The sequence below is a fragment of the Felis catus genome, chromosome B3 (genome assembly GCF_018350175.1).
Source record: "Felis catus isolate Fca126 chromosome B3, F.catus_Fca126_mat1.0, whole genome shotgun sequence".
Classification (NCBI taxonomy): domain Eukaryota; kingdom Metazoa; phylum Chordata; class Mammalia; order Carnivora; family Felidae; genus Felis; species Felis catus.
In genome coordinates this window covers 32,563,905-32,582,480 of record NC_058373.1, presented here as the reverse complement: position 1 = coordinate 32,582,480, position 18,576 = coordinate 32,563,905, and the positions used below count along the sequence as shown (strand labels likewise).

Genomic DNA, 18,576 nt, shown 5'->3' with positions numbered 1-18,576 from the left:
GCTGTGATAGGAGCTGTGGCTGTGACAGGAGCTGTGGTAGGGGCTATGACAGAGACTCTAACAGGAGCTATGACAGAGGCCGTGACAGAGGCTGTAACAGGGGCTGTGACAGGGGCTGTGACAGGTATTGTGTGACAAAGGCTGTGGCAGGTACTATGACAGATGCTGCCACAGTGCTGTGACAAAGGCTGAGACAGGGACGGTGAGAGAGCCCGGGACAGAAATGTGACTAAGTCTGGAACCACAATCAGAGTTGGGACAACAGCTCCCGGAGCCCAGGCCTACACTCCCACGGTTGACAGAGCAGTTGGCGGTGACAGCAGCAACACAGCAAACACATGGGCCCAGCCAGGCCCAGGCACTTGTGGAACCGCCAACAGGCTGAAGCTGCCACAGGAGAGCGAAAGGGGGTGAGTGAGGCCCGTTCCCAGCCCCCCTGCCGTGGGTTCCTGTGTGTCCATGGGTAAGTTTCCGGGCCTCCGTTTCCTTGGTGATGCCTGCCTTGGGGAGAGGCCAGGTCGCAGAATGAGACCGGAGCAGATGTGGACCGACCGAGGGTCCCTGTGAGACTCCAAGCTTTTTCAAGGGGTCTCAGGGTCTCCCCAGCCGCCGCCAAGAACAGCCTGCTGGCCGAATAAGAAACGCACCCTCCACCTATACAGACAACCATTCCCCCCATGTGTGGGTGCTAGTGTGACGCATAAAACACCGATTTGTTTTAGAGTATAACTGAATTCATAGTCGTGAAAACTGACATTTATGGAGAGCTAGCTCTGTGCCAGGCACCTTGCCAAGTGCTTAGCATGGATTAGCTCATGTAATCCCTGCTAGAGTCCTGGTCAGGTAAGTGGTATTATCTCCATTTTACAGATGATTAAATCGAGGCTAGTGAGGTTGACTAACTTACCCAAGCTCCCACCGGCAGAGGAAGAGCCAGGATTTGCTGGCAGTTACGTCTGACACCGTGTCTTAATCTCACCCACCATTGGCTGCTTTCTCAATCACAACTGCTATCACGTGAGATGTATTTTGAAGCTTCAAAGCCAGAGATTTTTTTCAGCGAAAAAGAGGTCCTTGTACTCGAATGGGCTGGGACCTACTGTGTACAGTCTCCAGCAGCCCTGCTGAAATCACACGGGTGCCCTGATTGCGCTTCCTCCAGTTCCCGGTCTTTAATGCACCCGGGGCCACCTGGTGATCCCACAGTATTTTCCTATCTGCCTGTCCTGATGCTGTTCCCATCGGTTACCATTCTCCCAATCTTTGCACCTCTTCCTACAGAGTCCTGCCCGTCAGCATTGAAGCCTGATCAGATGCCTTTGATCCAAAAAGGTCCTCTTTGAATCCTATTGTCTCTTTCCCTCCTTCCCATCACATCTAGTCTTCTTGAAAGGGAGGGAAGCCCTCGCCTTTGTCTCTCAACTGCCGCTCATTCCTTAGCGCGCAGCCATCAGGCTTTGCTACCCTGTGTCTTCAGCAAGACCAAGTCCACCTTTCGTTCCCTTCCTTACCTCCCTCTTCTTGAAACATCCTCTTCCCTTGACTTCAGGAGCACATACTCTCCCGATGTCCTCCCCATCTCTGGCAGTCCTCAGTTTCCCGTGTGGGAGGAGGAGGGCTTCCTCAGCCGACTCCGCATCTCTTGGCTTCATTCCTGACTCTGTTGCCAGTGCTTTCTTTTCTTATGTGATCTCTCTCCTGGGACACTGTCACCCAGTTGGGCTCAGTTCTCATCCATGCCCTCAGCCCAGACCTCTCCCATGAGCTCCAGATCTGGTTGTTTAATGGCCTCTTGGGTATCTCACAAGCGCCTCACATTCCACACGTTCTTCTTCAAAGACCCCTCTTTCTTCCCAGTCAGTGAATGACCACCATCCTTCCAGTGGCTAAAGCCAGAAACACGGGCATCATTCCTGACTCCTTCCACCACCAGTCCCACCACCGGCCCCCATATCCAATCAACTCCAACGTCCTGCTATTTCTCCTTCATAAATATCTCTCAAGTACGTCTACTTCTTACCATGTCCGCTGACACAACTCCAGATTACTTCTTGCCTAGGCCATGACAGCAGCCTCCTAATGGAACTCCCTACCTCCAGCCTTGCCTTATTATAACCCATTATCCATGAGGCATCCAGAGTGATTTTCCAAAATGTAACTCTGGCATATCTGCTTAAGACTCTATAATGATTTCCACTGGGCTGGGATAAAGGCCATTTTTAATGGCCTGGCCACCATGATTTCCTCGGCCTTCCATCTCAACAGTGCCCTCCTTCCCTGGCACTCTGCACGCATGCACTTTCCTAGACTTTCTGCTTGTGGTGGTAGCGACCCTCTCGTTAATGACTGCAGTGGCGATCATGGAGATGTTAGTTGTTGATGATTAAGGTGGAGTAGCAAGTTGAAAACACTGCCTACCACATTGCAACGGCAGTCGTTGGAGGCAGAAACCGTCCCACAAGGTTGGTAACATATGCCCATCTCAGGACCATCTGCAATGGGGGTTGTTTGGGGACTCTCTAGTCAGGGCACAGCTGTCTTCCCATGGTGACTCTTGGCTGTCAGCCTGAACCTATGTCCAGTATTCATCTCTTTTCAGCCTTGAGTTGATCCCAGCAAGTTGGTGCAGTAGTGGCGAGGGTGATGATCGTAGAGGGACCAGGTGATAAGTGTGAAGGTGCCACTGCTGTCAGCCCTTAGTGAGGACACAGGCAAGGTTAGCCACGAGGCCACAGAAGACCAGCTCCAGCCAGTTGGTGCCCCAAGCTCTGTCTTTGCTGGTGACTCTCTCGGTGACCAGCTGAGGTGGTGCTTTGACTTTCTCGGAAGCTTAGGTCTACAGCCCCAAACAACCACCCAGTTTCCGTGTATGCCCAAGACCGGTAGCCTGACCTCCATCACGGCGCACTGGCTTGCCAGGCGGGGCCTCTGACACCCCTGATATAGACAACATTCTTCCCCAGATTCAGCATTTATTTGCATCTATAAATATGCATGGGGGCTATTTTCCTGAACTTGGGAAAGGGATTGGGGGCTAAGAAGACAGGAGATGAGCAGTCTGGAGGATGATGAAAAGGCATCTGGCCCTGTGGCAGTCTGAGAAATGGCACCCAAAGATAATCGAGTCCTAATCCCTGGAACCCGTGAATGTTACCTGATATGACAAGACACTCCGAAGATGTGATTAAGGATCTTGAAAATGGGGAGATGACTTTGGATTAGCTGGGGAGGCCCTAAAGGCAATCATTAGTGTCCTTGTAGGAGGGAAGCAGAGGGAGATTTGACACAGAACAAGAAAGCAATGTAACCATTGAAGCATGATGCCATGCTGCTGGCTTTGAAGATGGATGAAGGGGCCATGAGCCAAGGAACACAAAGAAGGCAGCTCTAGAAGCTGGGAAAGGCGAGGGAAAGATTCTCCCTGAGAGCCTCTGGAGAGAGTACAGCCAGGCCTGCCAGCACTGTTATTTCAGCTCGAGACAGACTTCGGACTCCTGGCCTCCAGAGCTGTAAAAGAATAAGGTGTGCTCTTGTAAGCCAATGGTTTGTGGTCATTAGTTACAGCAGCGGTAGGAAACTAAACAGTCCCGTTCTGTCCTCCTTCTCCGTCCCCTCTGTCTTCCTCTTGCGCTGGGTTAATCCCCTTGGTGTTAGCAGGGAGGTCAGACACTGAGCAGTAGAGAAAGCTGTTCTCCTCACTTCTCCTCAGGGCCCAGCACCCTCTGGTTCCAGGAAACGGAGGCTTTGGGAACATTGGAAAGGGGACACTGCCTCACAGCAGTAGTCACACATGGGTCACTGTTGGAGTGGCTTTGCTGGCAGCAGGCACTGAACCAGGAGAGGAGAATTCCAGAGAAGCCATATGGGGATTGTAGCTGACGGGGTGATGCTTCATCATATGTGGGCTCCCTTTTTGGAACTCCCAGAAATACTTGTGGCAGAGGAGGAAGAGGGCAGAGGTCTCGTAGGTACCAGAAGAGAAACAGCAGGAACTTTGGGTGATGGATGTTAATGGAACTTTATTTATAGCCCCAAACTGGGAGGGTCTGATAACATTTGTGTTACATTGTTCTTCTAGCCCACTGGTCTCGCCCTGACTTTACGCCAGGTGGCTGATTAAGCAAGTAATGATTCCCGAACTCTTTTCATGCCCTTTCCCCATTTCCATTCAGCTTTTTATCTTTTTTTCTTATGGAGTTGAAGGAGTACTTTCTATATTGGGAAGAGTTTTTCCTTTTCTATCGTTTATTGCTACAAATACTACCCCCCCCCCGCCCCCGCCCAATTGCTATTTGACTTTTGTTACGGGGCATTTGCCATGTCAGAAATTTTCATATTTTATATAGTGAAGCATATCAACCTTTCTTTTAAAAAATTTTTAATGTTTATTTATTTTTGAGAGAGAGAGAGAGAGTGTGTGTGTGTGCGTGAGACGGGGAGGGGCAGAGAGAGAGGGAGACACAATCTGAAGTAGGATCCAGGCTCTGAGCTGTCAGTCAGAGCCTGACGTGGGGCTCGAACCCACAGACTGCAAGATCATGACCTGAGCCGAAGTTGGACGCTTAACTGAGCCACCCAGGCCCCCAACCTTTTCTTTTATAATCTCTGACCTATATCACACCTGAAAGAGCTCTTCCCCGCCTGAAGAAATATTTATTTACATTCTCTTGTCTATAAGCACATGCCATATGCATATGTAATCGATCTTTCCCCTATTAACTAGCAGTGCCCCTTTTCTCATACAGTACATTTCTATCTGTATGGATATATATTCTGGATTCGATACCTATTCCGTGATTTGCTTCTTATTCCTGTTCCTATAACACAACCTTTCCCCCAAATTACCATAATGTACTATTATCTTTTAAAAAAAGAAGAAGATAAAGAATCTTTCTCCTCTCCTGCTGTCTCTTTCAGAATTCTTCTAGTTATTTCCTGTGAGATTAACTATATATAATTATTTGATGCTGGTCTTTTGATTAGGATTGTACTGGGTTTACGAATTAATTCAGAGGAAATAGATATCTTTAGATCATGGTATCTTCCCTTCCAAGAGGAAGGTCTGTCTCTATTTAAATCTTCTTTTGTGTCTGAGGAGAATCATGCCATGGTTTCAGCCCTGGTGCAGCCTTTTCTCTCATTTTTGTTTCTTTTTGTTCATTTCTGTCAAGTTTGGGGAGGGTAGTTTTGTAAACCTGCATTTAAGCCACCACGATTCCCTGAAGCCTTTAGCTTTGTGCTGCATTGGGGGCGAAGGCGGAGATGATGAGCTGAGGCTGTGGATGGGGGTGAAATTCAGAAGGAGATTAAATGCTAAGTGAAACAGAACCTTACAAAGCTCCAGCATTTGGGGGGAAAGTGAATGTGGTGGGAGTGGCTGAGAGAGAGCACACAGAAGGGAGAGGCCAGAACTAGCCAAAGGGTGTCAAGCAAGCCACAGGATGAGGACATTTCAAGAAGGGCACAGTCAACAGAGCCGGTGTTGCTGGGAGGTTGTGGAGAATAGCTGCGATGAAGCCGTGGGATGTGTTGGTTGTGGCTGGTTCAAGGTCAGGTGATCCTATCACTCCGCGTTTAAACTGGCACATTGAAAACGATTCTGGGACAACAGGGGCAACCCAGGGTTATTTCTGGCAAACCGGAACACATGGTGCCCCTGATTATGGTGACCTCTGAGAAAGTGGTCTCAGCAGATGACATCCACAGTGCCCATCGTTGTGTCAGTTGAGGAGTCAAGACAGTGAGACTAGATTGTTCTTTTTAGAAGTCTGGCCAGAAAGGTAAGGAGACAGTTGGGTCATAGCCGGAGGGAAATTAAGGTTGGAGGAGGGCTTACTTGCTTGTTAGTTTTTTACACTTGACAGATTTGTCTATCTGGGGAGGAAGAGGACTTAGCAAAGAGGGAGAGATTGAAGACGCAGGGTATAAAAGGAAAAATTAATGAAGACGGGAGACTTAGGAGGGAAAGAAGCAGCCCCAAGAGCCTACAGAAGACCTGAGGCCAGCCTGGAAGAGAAGGAAGGACAGTTCCCAATATGAGAGGCAAGTAAAAGAATGCATGACAGGCCAGGGAAAAACTGAGGTGCAGAGAAGGATCTGAGACAACTCATTTAACTTCTCAAGGATGGTTGCCGAGAAGGAGGTGGGCAAAAATCCATATGGGGCAAAGAGCGTCCAAAAGGAAAGGCACCTGGGCCCCTTCCTTTGGAGATCAACATGGTTATCCCTTCTCTGATGGATTGAGATGATTCTAAATGAGGTCCACTGGTGGTAGGAAGCTTGACAGATTGTCTAAGCTCAGTACCAGGCCCTAAGCTTGCAGGGTTCTGGCTGGTATGTGTCTGGGACTGGAAGCTTCTCTCACCCTAACCACTTTGACAGGTTGGGGGTCTTTCTCCACTGGAGAACTCCTTTAGAAATCCCTTGGAAACCTGTACCATTGAGGACATCAAAGCACTGCCTTGCTGGACAAAGATGCTGGGATTGTGCAGGACCAGGTTCTACAGGGATACCTCGGTGTGGCAACAGAAGCCATAGCTAATCAGAGGCTCCAGTGCTCTCGTCTGTCCCCTGGCTTTGGATGAGCCAGCTCTTTTGAGGACGTCCTTGTATGTTTTGACAATTCGGGGTGGAGGAAAAACCGAAGACAGACAGACTGTACTTCTTGTCACTTCAGATGGGCTTGAGTAGTTAGTGTGAATATTTATGAAACATTTATCTTATTTCTTCCCCAACTTGATAAAGCAGGTTCATATAATAGAATGTTCGACAGACATTCGAAATGATATCAGAAAATAAAACAAGTAAACTTGATGATATGAAAAAATATTTAGGGCACATTAACTGAAAAACGGGTATGAACACAGCAATCTGATTTTTTTTTAAAGAATATGTAGTATGTCCATACATGGACAGATAGATGACTGTAAGTATATACCAGCTAGCAGTGACTGTTTCTGAGTGGTGGAATGTGGAATTAAGGGTGACTTTTCTTTTTCCCTGACCTTTATTTACAAATTTTTTGACAATGTGTTTGTATTGCTTTTTCTTAGTTAAATAATGTGGTTATTATTTTTTTTTGAAGGATTGCCAAGCAGCAGTGGGACCCCATCTGAGCCTGAAAGAGAAATCTGTCAAGGGGCCCATGTATCAGGTTGAGTTTACTCCCTCCAGCTGCACTCAGCAGCTTCCCTTTCCAAAGGGAAAACAGCCTGGCCAAATTTAGCGATGTCCTTAGCCCAGTGCTGCTCACAGGTCACCCATGGGACACATCCAGGAAGAGCCTCCCTACATTCCCCACCTGGGGCTCCATGGACAGCCCACCATCGTTGAGCTGGCATCTTCAATCCAGGTGCATAAATGAAACTTTCCCCCTTCCTTGACCCTGCAGACAACTGTCTGGAGACCATTTGTACCCCGACCAAAGGGAAAAGGCACATTGCCAGACCGGAATCCAGCACTCAGAAGGATGGCACTTTTAACTCTAGCCAGAATCCTTGATGAGCCCTAAACAGCATTCAGATGTGAGTTGGACAGCGAGTGCACTCATCCTGGCCTAGTTTGTTGGTCCATCCTCCATGCATCAGTGAGTTTGACTCAAGAAAGTCCCATGGGGCAGTTGCTGGGCTCAGAGGCTTTGCTCCAGGTCAGCCCCACTGGAGAGGAGCTTAGTGACACTTCCTACCTACATTTGGCTAGTGTGTGTAGGGGCATAGTTGTTAGATATGAGGGGGTCTCCACTGGGCCATGCAGAAAGGTCTGGGCCTTCACTTGGCACTCTCCTCTTACCATATCCCTGAGCTTTTGATCCCTAAATCGGACATCACCACCTGCCCCATGGGAAACCCCATAGGCAGCCAGACTTTTCTGTCCCCGGCAACAGGGCCACCTCTCCCAGGCACCTTTGCTGCAACAGCAGGAGTGAAGTGGGCCAGGTGATGAGAGAGGGGCCCACCTCTGTGCCCATGTGAAGATTCCGTGCCATCTCTGATACGTACTAGCTTTCTCTGAGCTTCTTCCAAAGACAGTGAAGGAAATGCACAATTCATCTCTGACCCACGATACGCATCCCATAAATATTTGTTAAATGAACAAATGGGTGAAGAAGTGAATTAATCAATCACCTGGCTTTGTGGGCACAGAGGCCTTACGTGGCCGGATGAGGACATCAACTCTTTTTAGACTAGGGACATGTAGATAAAAATACCTACAGCGCTTGGCTATGAGTAAAAAAGAAAGGCTAAGATGCCAAGTTTTGTGACTGCAATTCAAAATTTGTACGTATTAATCACTTGTATGTATTAATCATGATACTTTAAAAAGTCTTTCCTTGGCACTGGAACCACAGATTATCAAGTCCAAGTTTCAGATAAGCCACACCAAGGCCCAGAACAAGAAGGGAGTACCCAACGCCAGCAGCCTGGTGAAATTAAAGCACACAATATTGGACAGTCCTCTCGGACCCTGGCCCCGCAGCACTCTTCCCACTGTCTACGCCAGTGTTACTGGAGGTCTTCTGCTCTGGGGCAGCGGGGGGCAGTTTCTCTTATAAATAGATACTGGTTCGGTCACTATGTGTGCCAAGCAAGCTGCTAGGTGCTGATGATATAATGATGGACTAGATGGTGCTCCGACAAGAGAAGAGATGGGCAGTTATGGTAAGGAAAGTGCACCTGACTTTGGAAGCCTGGAGGAGGGACACCTAGCCCAGACTTGGGGTGAAGGGTCAGGTGGGGGGAGTTTCGGATGGGAAGCAGAAACTCCACATGCTCCTCTTAGAGCTCTCTAAGGGCATCCCTCGGCTGCCACCCCCGCGCCACTCTGTCTCCTGCTTCAGTGAGAGCACCAGATAAGAGTCACACCTCTGGGGCCAAGGGGGCAGATAAGCAAGAAAGCTGCTCAAATGAAAGAGGCCCCAGGCAGGGGTGGGTGTCAGGCTCCAGAGGGAGGCCCTGTGAAGGAAGGGACCTGCTGTCCTGTTTGAAGGGATGTGGAGAGATGACACGGACCCCATGGCAGAGGCCTGAGCTCCAGGACTGTCTCAGCAGGCCCTCCAACCCCTGGGCAGTCAAACATGGTTCTGATCTTCAACCTCAGATCAATCTGTCTTGTCTGGAGTCCAAAGCTTCTCAGGAGGCCCTCGATGACTCCTACACTCTGTCTTGTTTTCCACCTCCTTCCTCTGATTCGTTGAGTCTCCACCTCACTAACAACTCATCCCTCCTGCCTCATCAGCCCGCCCTGAGCTATTTCTTCCATCCTTCCTCATTTGGATGGCTCCCGGAATTCAGTCCCTTCTGAAGAAGCTTGGAGGCAGAAGCAGAGGTGGTGAGAGGAACATCCACGATGCCCCATGCCTGTGGTACTACCAATTGGACTAGCCTAGGCAGGGGCTTGTGTATCAGGACAGGGGAGGCATTTTCACACTAGGTCATGAAGGAGAACCAAGTAAAGAGTATCCATAAGGAGAAACCAACAAGGGACAGGGCAGCACCCCATCAAGAAACAACAGGAAGCGCCTTCCACCTCAGGACCTAAAGGGGCATATGGAAAAAGTTACTGGAACTTGGAATGAGGAGCTCTCTAGAGAGGGCCACCTGACAATGCTGTGGCCTTTCATAGAGGGACAGAGCCCACCCACAGTGGCCAGGCAGGGAGAATGCCACAAAACATTTCGGGGCGCCTGGGTGGCTCAGTCGGTTCAGCGTCCGATTTCAGCTCAGGTCATGATCTCACAGTTCGTGGGTTTGAGCCTTGCGTCGGGCTCTGTGCTGACGGTTCAGAGCCTGGAGCCTGTTTCAGATTCTGTGTCTCTCTCTCTCTGCCCCTCCCCTGTTCACGCTCTGTCTCTGTCTCAAGAATAAATAAACATTAGAAAATTTTTTTTTTAAATATTTGATTTTACTTTCATACATTTTAATTAAAATGGCCACATGTGACTACCCTACTGGACCACACAGTCCTCGAGCTTACTCTGTGGGTCTTGGGTTGTTGGACCTTAGAGAGAGGAATTTCTGCTAGTCTTGCTCTGCAGCTTAACTTTGGGGAGGGTGAGTTGATTGACAATGTCACGGTGATGCAGGTTAGCCTTGGACTGAGAAAAGATGTGGGGGTGGGTGTCCTCCCCCATCTCAGGCTGCAGAAGCTCATCAGATACTTCCCTCCACCCTCACCTGGGGAGGAGCAGCCAGGAGGTAAACAAGGGGTCATTAAGATGCTGGGGGCAGAGTCCTAAGGGAGAAGGGACAAAGACACTTGCTCACCTTCTCCCGCTAGACATGCTGGTTAAAATAATTGGCTGTGGTAGGTCGGCATCTCTGAAATTTTATTGCTACTGCTACTTGGCCTGGGGCAGGCCTCCGAGCACTTTTCATGCTTCTTGATCAGGAGTTCTTAACTGGGCTACTGGGGTTCCATGCATTGCTCTGGGGGGGGGTCTCTGAAGCCCCTAAAATTGCGTGCAAAACATTGTATCTGTGTCTTTGTTTCTAGGAGAAGGTCCACGATGCCATGAGAATCCCAAAGGCATGTGTGACTCACAAGACAGTAAAGCCCCTGACTCAGGTCCTTGGAGGAAGAAGTGCCTCCTGCTGGGTTGTGCCCTCCCGTGAGACCCAGTCTGCCCCCCCTCTGGGTTTCTTCCACTGCTATGGCTCTGCAGGCAGACTGTCCCCAGAGCCATCTGGAGCTGTGTGCCTCGCTGCTCACCTGGACACAGCGCTGCGCCTCTATCGACTGCCCTAGTTAAGAGCTGTTGAGCTGACTGCAGAGACCAAGTCTGCACCTGCCCCCTCCAGAGGTGGCCAGGCTTTGAGGTGGGGTATAAGCAAAAGCCCTCTGAATCTCTGGGCTTGCAGGAAGGAGCAGGAGTCCTGGAGCCAAAAAAGACGTGCACTTTACCTTGGATCTGTGACTCCTTGACAAGTTAACGAGCGTCCCTGAGACTGTTTCCTCATCTACAAAATGGGGGGGGGGGAAATAATGCCTCCCTACAGGGGTGTTGTAAAGATTAACTGAAGTAATGGCTATAAAGCACCAGGAACCCGATAAACGTTAGCTGTTATCTGGCACAATTGGATCCAGAAGTTTTCTCCACGGTGTTTGGCAGGAGGCTGTGCAGCTCTGCCCTGGGGAACTGCACCCTCCTGGGGAGGCCCGGCCTCCATTTGGACAGCTCTGTGAGAAAGTTCGGACATCAGTCAGGAACCCTTTGCGTTGACGTGACAGAAATTCAACTCAAACGGCTCACCAAAAAAGGGATTTTATTGGCCCAAGAAATCGGAAAGGGCAGGAGTCGAGGTGATTTCAAGGGCTCTGGAGACCCAAACAGTGTTGTCAGGACTTTCCTCCTCTCCCTTCACAACTCTTGGCTTTCTTTCTCCATGTAATTGAGGAGAAGACAGCCCACAATGCTCCGCATACATGATCACATCTTACTGAATCACAAGATAAAGTTTCTAGGTCCCACTGATGACATATAAATTCTCGGAGAAGGACTGAGGTGGCCCAGCCTTGGGTCACATGACCATCCTGAGCCAATCGCCATAGGCAGGGCCATGGGTAATTATGATTGGGCAGGTCTTGTCACATGACCCGAGGATAGGCAATGCTAAATGGTAGCCCTAGTGGAACCAGTTGGAGTGTGCAAGGGTAGAATCCCCAAAGGGCGAAATACTGTTTCTAGAAGCCTATAGAAAACCAGAGGGTATGCACCACCCTTCTTCCCTTACATTGGCTCCGATTCTCTGTCCCTCTGACAACCTCCAGGCCCACACCGGTCCTCACCCAGCAGGCATAGCACACAGCTGCTCACCCAGTCGAGCCAGCCGCTTGGAGATACAAAGTGTCAGTATGACTTGACCCGATGTGCTTTCCTCCAAGCAAAGTTGTTCTAGTTCCTCCATTTCTCCGAGTGCAATAGGTTTCCAGACCTCTTCCTTCTCTACTCCTAGGCAGATGGCAGCAATCTGGTGGAAGTTGGAATGGGGGCCAGACTTGAGATGTGTCTGCTGGAATGCTGATGAAAATCATGGAGGGCTGCAGTACCCCCTGGTGCCAGTCGCCAGCCTGCTGTTTCCTTTGGCCAAACAAGTGAGTTGACTGAGGAGGAAGCACAAAGAAGGAGGAGAATGTGGGGAAGAGGAGGAAGGAGAGAAGAGGCAAGAGTGGGAGGAGGGAGGGAGGCAGAGGTAGAAATAGAAGGAAAGGAGACAAGGAGGCCACGAGGAGAACAGGGAGGAAGCTTCAGCTCTCTAGGAGCTCCCAGGCTGGGAAGCACCATCAAATACTTTAAAAAGTACCCAGCTTGGGTGGTGCAGACCGTACATGCAGGAGCTGGCCAGTCAGGGGAGGCTTCCTGGAAGAGGGGACCTGGAAAGAAGAAGGAGATTACAAAGCTGGAGCTTGGCTCAGGGAGCTTGCTGCAAGAAGTGCAGAACCGTCTCTGAATGCTCAGCTGGACAGTAGGGGGCAGGCTGGCAGGGGAGGGGGCTTATGCTCCCCTTCCCCCCCCCCCCCCCCGATTCTTCCTTTCCCAATAGGGCTGCTCTGCAGAGGTCACCCCTAGGCTAATGAGGAATCTTCCTGAGGTTTAAAACCAATTAAGCAACAAACGGCTTCTGATTAGTTATTTCTCTTGATATGAATTTTAATGAACAGCCTCCTCTCCCCTCCTTACTTCTCAAACACCCCTCGGGGTCAGCCAGCTTTTGGTCTGCCTTGGAGAGCCTGCAGGGGGTGTCTGGGAAGGCTAGAGGGGAAGGGGAGAGGGGCTAAAGTGGGGTCTAAGCAGTTTTCCACTGCACAGCAAGCCCTGCCAGTCAGCTTGCATGTCCCCTGACATTTCAGAGTTTCACTGTGTCCTAAGACAGGGCTGCTCTCTTGGAGGGGAAGGGGTGTGGGGGGTGGGGCAGAGAGATACAAAACCACTGACCTCTGCCAGCTCACCTTGTCCGAGAGGCTGAGCAAAATGTAACAAGTTAGAGCACATGACAAACCTAGAAGTGCTTGGTGAAAGACATGGGAATGGGGGCAGTGCCACGTTTCAGGGGGCACAGAGCTGGGGACAGGGCTACAAGAGAAGGCAAAATGGCGCATGGGCAGAACTCAGTTCTACAGGGGTGCGCTGAGTGCTTTTGAACAAGCAAGCCCCCACTCTCACTGCTTATCCTTCCAGGAATGTAGAGATGCTAGCTATAGCTTGGCCTTTCTCTGGGGACTCTTACGTCCCTCCTATGAGATGGTGCAAGAGAAAGTCCACGATAAGCCAAAGAAAGAGACTGGGGGTTGGGCAGGGAGTGTGCGAGAGGTGGCAGGGCACTGTCTTCTTTACTGCCCTGAGCGCTCACCAGGAGAACCCCAGCACAGCAGCAGTGGGACCCCGTTTGGTTATATGCCATCCCTATTTCACAGGCAGCAAACTGAGGCCAATATACTCAGCTCTGTCTCCAGTATGGACAAAAGGGGCAGCTGCAGAGCCTCAGGGTCCAGCTCTTTCTACCCTAAAATGGGCATCCTTTAGGATCCTCCCCTGGGATCTAGAAGCCCAGAGGGGAGGCTCAGGAGCTTGGTAAAGCCTTGCTGTCCAGCCCCACACTCCTGACTACTCCTTCCAGCTGAGCAGAAAAGCTCTTTCTTGAAGGGAGAATAAAGTCCATGGTGTCTGCTGGAAGAAGGAAAGGGAGGGGGAAGCTCCTCTTGAGAATTGCTGACAACATAAATAAAGATGGATTTTTCTGCAGCTTCCTCTTTACCATCTCCCTTCTCTTCTCTCCTCCCAGAGTACATATTTTTCCTCTCCTTGTCCTCTCTGTCCCTCTCCCTGCCATTCTCTTCCCTACTCAGTCCACGTTGGCTCTGAGGGGCATCTGGCTGAGGGATTACAGAAGGGTCTGACAGGCCCTGGACTCCCAGGGATAGCCCAGTGAGTTTCGTAGTGATTCCCTGAAAGGCAGCCCTGCTGTCCAGGTCAGAGGAAAGACATCATTTCTGGCTCAGGCATCTGAGTGATGACAAATTTAGAGCAGCCACCCCCAAGCCCTATCTCTTTGGCTTCCGTTTTGGGTACCAGGAGCCAGCCTGGCCCAGAAGATTGGCTTCCAACCAGGGCTCTGCAGTCCAGAGTGGGGCCAGCTGTTCCAGGCCTGAGATTTCCCTGTACGTGTCCCCATGTCACCATCAGGCACCTGGGCCCCTCTGGTTTGCTTCACCGCCCCAACTTTCTGGACTGTGTCCTCCTCATGCAGTGGTGATGGGTGAGGAGACAGATTAGTCAGGTCACTTGGTGGCAGGACAGTTCATACTAACGTGGGCACAAAAAGGGACTTTGTTGGTAGATGTTGTGGTACCAAGTTGTCCCTTTTGAGAAGCAAGCCAGGGTCAGGTATGGGATATTTGCAAACATATCCCAACCAAAAGAAGGGTCGAACTGCCAACCTGGAGAGAGCAGGGATACCACTAAGCCTCAGGAACATCTGAACTCAGTCTCAAATGCTGCCAGGAATCCAACTTCCTCCATCCGTGTCCCTGCTTCTCTCTGACACTAGATTGGCTTCCTATACCTCCTGAGCTTCACCCTCACAACCGCAGCTCCTGGAGAGAGATGGGGTCTTTATCTTAGCCCCAGTTTAAGAAATGCCAGCAAAGAGATCTGATTGGCTCAGCTTGGATGGCAGTCCCGCCCCTGAAGCACTCAACTCTGGTGGGTAGAGGGAATAGCAAAATGGCTGCTCCCATGGGCACCCTATGATTGGAAAGGGAGAAGGCGCAGTTTACTGTAAGTTGGAAGGGGGGCAAGGGGGGAGGAGGAGAGCTCACCCCAGAAACTGAGAGGAGGGATGGAGAGACAAATCAGTAGGTATCTATCTCATCTTCTCTCTGACCATGAGGATAGTGGAATTTTTTTTTTAAGTCCTATTACAGAGACTTTGTGAATGTTACTCTCACCAACTCTGGTTTGCTAGGACCACAGACAGCTGGATGTCTTTCCTTCCGTCATCCATAGCTCCTGACCTGTCGTCTTGACTCATGGACTGTAGTCACATGTCACCCCAGATGTGGCCCTGGTAACCTACCCCTGTCATCTTGTTCTGGCATCATCTCATCTTGGTCAGCTTTACTTAGCAGTTGAAATAGAGCCCAAAGATGGGAGCCTAGGATTTGGAGTTCAATCTACCTGAGTTTGGATTAAGTGCCACCATTTACTATCTGTTGGATCTTAGCTTCTCTTGTCTAATTCCCTCTGGTTCCTCGCATGTAAAATAATACTTAGCCAACAGGGTTATGGTAGAGGATAAAACAATAGAGTGTAAGCTCATGGCACACAGTAGGCACTCAAAAGGGGCAGCTTGGAAAAAGCCATGCAAATGTATAGGGCCTTCTCAGATTCTTTTTCAAATAGCAAGATCACTATATCTGAGCAGATGCTATTTGTGCTAGATGAGGGATGAGTGGTGGGGATTTCCTTCAAGTCCCAGGGTCCTGGATGCAGGCTAAGGGAGAGAACTTCAATCCCCTTCCCTAGGGAAGCCCACACACACCCCTTCTGGCCAACTCTGGGGAGCCCTCTCTTTCCTGGGTGACTGCTACAGCCCTGATAAAGCCTTCAGGCCCACCATTGGCCTCAGGGGAAAGGACTGATGCCCTAGAGTCTATCCTGAAAGCAGAGTGGATCAGGGGAGGGGGATCCTGCCTGGGATCCTGGCCACATCTGTCCTGAGGAAGCTCCAGCTTCCAAATGTCTCAGGCCACAGGGAGAACCCTGAATACAGGCTCCCATGTGACCACGATCTGCGTCTGTGTTCAAAGCAGTCTTGTGTATCAGTGCAAGCTGTCCCTTCTGAGGAGCTGGCCGTGACTGGGGATGAGATATTGGCAAACACGTCCCAGCTTCGTCCCTCCCCCTTGTTTGGACCAGCATCCCTGAGCTCTGGCTGGTAGTCATAGTATTGGTGGGGGCGGTGGGGCTGCAAGGAGGATCAAAGACGTGGGCACACACGTGCAAGCACACTCTCAGACACACACTCACCCTCGCACATGCTGGCCCTGTGAGCGGAGGGAAACAGATGGCCAAGACCAGAAGCCCTACCTGATGTCTAAGCCTCCCAGATGCCTAATAATAGTAATTGAGACTCTGCACTGGCAGAGCACTTACCACGTGCCAGGCACTGGGCTCACATCTTCACCTTCATTATTTCATTGACTCTTTTCCACGACCCCTGGACATGGGCATTAGTCTGTAAAACAGGGGTTTTACAGATCAGGGAATGGAAGCCCAAGGGTTAAGTAACTTGCCCAAGGTCATACAGAATGTGACCGAGCCAGCGTTCAATCCCAGACTGACTTCAAAGCCCTGTTATCCTGTGCTCACCTGGGTACTAGAGCAGACACAGTTTTCCCAAGGAGAGATTCAAAGGGGACAGACGAATCTGAAGGCAGATGCACTGGTTCTTGGAGGGAGGCCTGGAGCGGACCAGCCTCAAAGTCACCTGGGGAAGTTGCTGGCGGTGCAAGTTCTTGGGTCCCATCCCCTCCCTCCATGTGCTCCTTTCCTTCAGGTATTGATTCCATGAGGTGGGGTGGCCTAAGAATATGCATTTTAGCAAGCCACCTAACTCCCATGAAAAGAGCTTCCTTCTCCATTGTAAAAGAATAACAGTGTTCACTGTAAGACGTTTGAATCCACGTGGGGCTCAGAACTCTGCATTTTAATCACATTCTCCAGGAGACACCTCTGTTCACTAAAATTTAAAAACACTTTCTCAGGGGGTTGAGCCCGTGCCCTTGCTTAGGTGAGTCCCAGGCATCTGCACTGAGGACTGTGGGACCTCCACAGTCTGGAGTTCTGGACACCCCCTCCAGCTCACACCTGGCCCCTGAGGCTCCCCTAGGCACTTTGGACTCAGCCTCACAAGGAGGGTGGAGAGGGTAGTGAGCTCTGCTCAGAGGTGACTCTACCAAAGCTTCCCTATCCACCGGGGATTCGTCAACAGCTTCTGCAAGAACCCGCCCTTCCCTCTGCTGCTCTGCCCAGGACCCTCTCTTGGGAAGCCTGGACCCACCCCTTGGCTCCCTACTTGCTCAGCCCCTCCCACACCATTCTGCCAGACTTACAAAACTCCTCTTCCAAGAATGTCCTCCCCTGGGTAATTGGACCCTCAGGCCATTGACATTTAAAGAAATGTTCTTGACCTTTTCAGCAGTTCCATAAAATCACAAAATAGAACGCTAAATATTACTGCAGACTCCTACTTGCCCAGACCCTGGCAGAGACTCATTTTCCAGGCTAACTCAAGAATGAGAGAAAATAGCAAAATTGCCAGCAAAAAAAAAAAGTAAACCCCCTTCTCAAACATCTCCTTTTTGGTAATCATCCCATTATGGACCACTATTAACTGCATCAAGATTCTGCCATCCTCCACCACCACCACCATCACCACATCCACCCCATCATCATCACCCATGACTACCATTGCACGGTTCACCGTCATCACCTCAATTGCATCATTACATAAAACTTGTAGGATTTGTGCTCTTGAGACCTCACAGTGTGCAAAGTTTGCTTGTGCTTCGGATCTCTGGTCCAGTACCTCTCCCTGCTTCTCTTCTTGCCTCGTTGCTATGGAACCAGGTGGAATAGTGGATGGAGAAGGACCTAATGGCTCTGGAGGGAGACACAAGAGAGGACACACCTTGTGGGGAGACAATGAATGTGTTAAAGACATTTTGAGAAAATCAAGAACATTTAAAAATAGATTCGATAGTGGATCAGGACCATCCCTTACATTTGCAGAGCTTGGGTCAAGGGTAGAAATTTAAACTATTTTTCCCGTAGGTTTCAAAGAAAGTTTTGTCGTCTAAAACAGGCGTCCACAGATTCTGGTCTGCAGGTCAAATCCAGCCCTCGGCCCATTTTTATGTGGTTCTTGAGCTTAAAAAAAATGCTTTTTACACTTTTAAATAGCAGCTTTGTTGAGATATAATTCACACACCATAAAGTTCACCTTTTTAGAGTGTACAATCCAGTGGTTTTCAGTGTATTCACAGAATTATACAACTATCACCACCCTTTAATTCCAGAATATTTCATCACCCGCATCCATCAGCAGTCATTCCCCATTCCCCCATTCCCACCCCCAGTCCTTGGCAACCAATAATCTACTTTCTGACTCTATGAATTTCTCTGGACATTGTTCTGGACATTTCATATAAATGGAATCATACAATATGAGGCCTGTTCTATCTGAATTCTTTTGCCTCGCATAATATTTTCAAGGTTCGTCTACGTTGCAGCATGTATCATATATATAGCATGTATAAGCAGTATTTCATTGTGTGGATACAGATGTGGTGTTTTCTGATACCACCTCTGACACCAAATGCACGGGTTTTTTCTTTCATGGCAAATATATATTATTTTCCAAACCAACAACAACCAATTCTCAGACGCCAACTGGGTGTCTAACAACTCATTCAGTTCTGACACAGTCCAGGGTTAGCACAGACCCCATAGGTTAAGGACTCAGCCCCACAAGACTGCTTCCATTCAGATGCCAGCTATGAATGGGGTGCCCAGGCTAC

The 18,576-nt window shown here is 49.8% G+C and overlaps 2 long non-coding RNA genes across 2 annotated transcripts; both read left to right on the top strand.

Moving 5' to 3' along the window:
- Positions 1–37: 37 nt before the first annotated feature.
- Positions 38–12,815, top strand: LOC123385860. The gene is made up of 3 exons (XR_006599016.1): positions 38–410; positions 11,952–12,090; positions 12,540–12,815. It is a non-coding gene; the product is annotated as an uncharacterized LOC123385860 (long non-coding RNA).
- LOC123385861 lies at positions 4,549–11,397 on the top strand. The gene is made up of 2 exons (XR_006599017.1): positions 4,549–7,351; positions 10,492–11,397. It is a non-coding gene; the product is annotated as an uncharacterized LOC123385861 (long non-coding RNA).
- Positions 12,816–18,576: the final 5,761 nt, after the last annotated feature.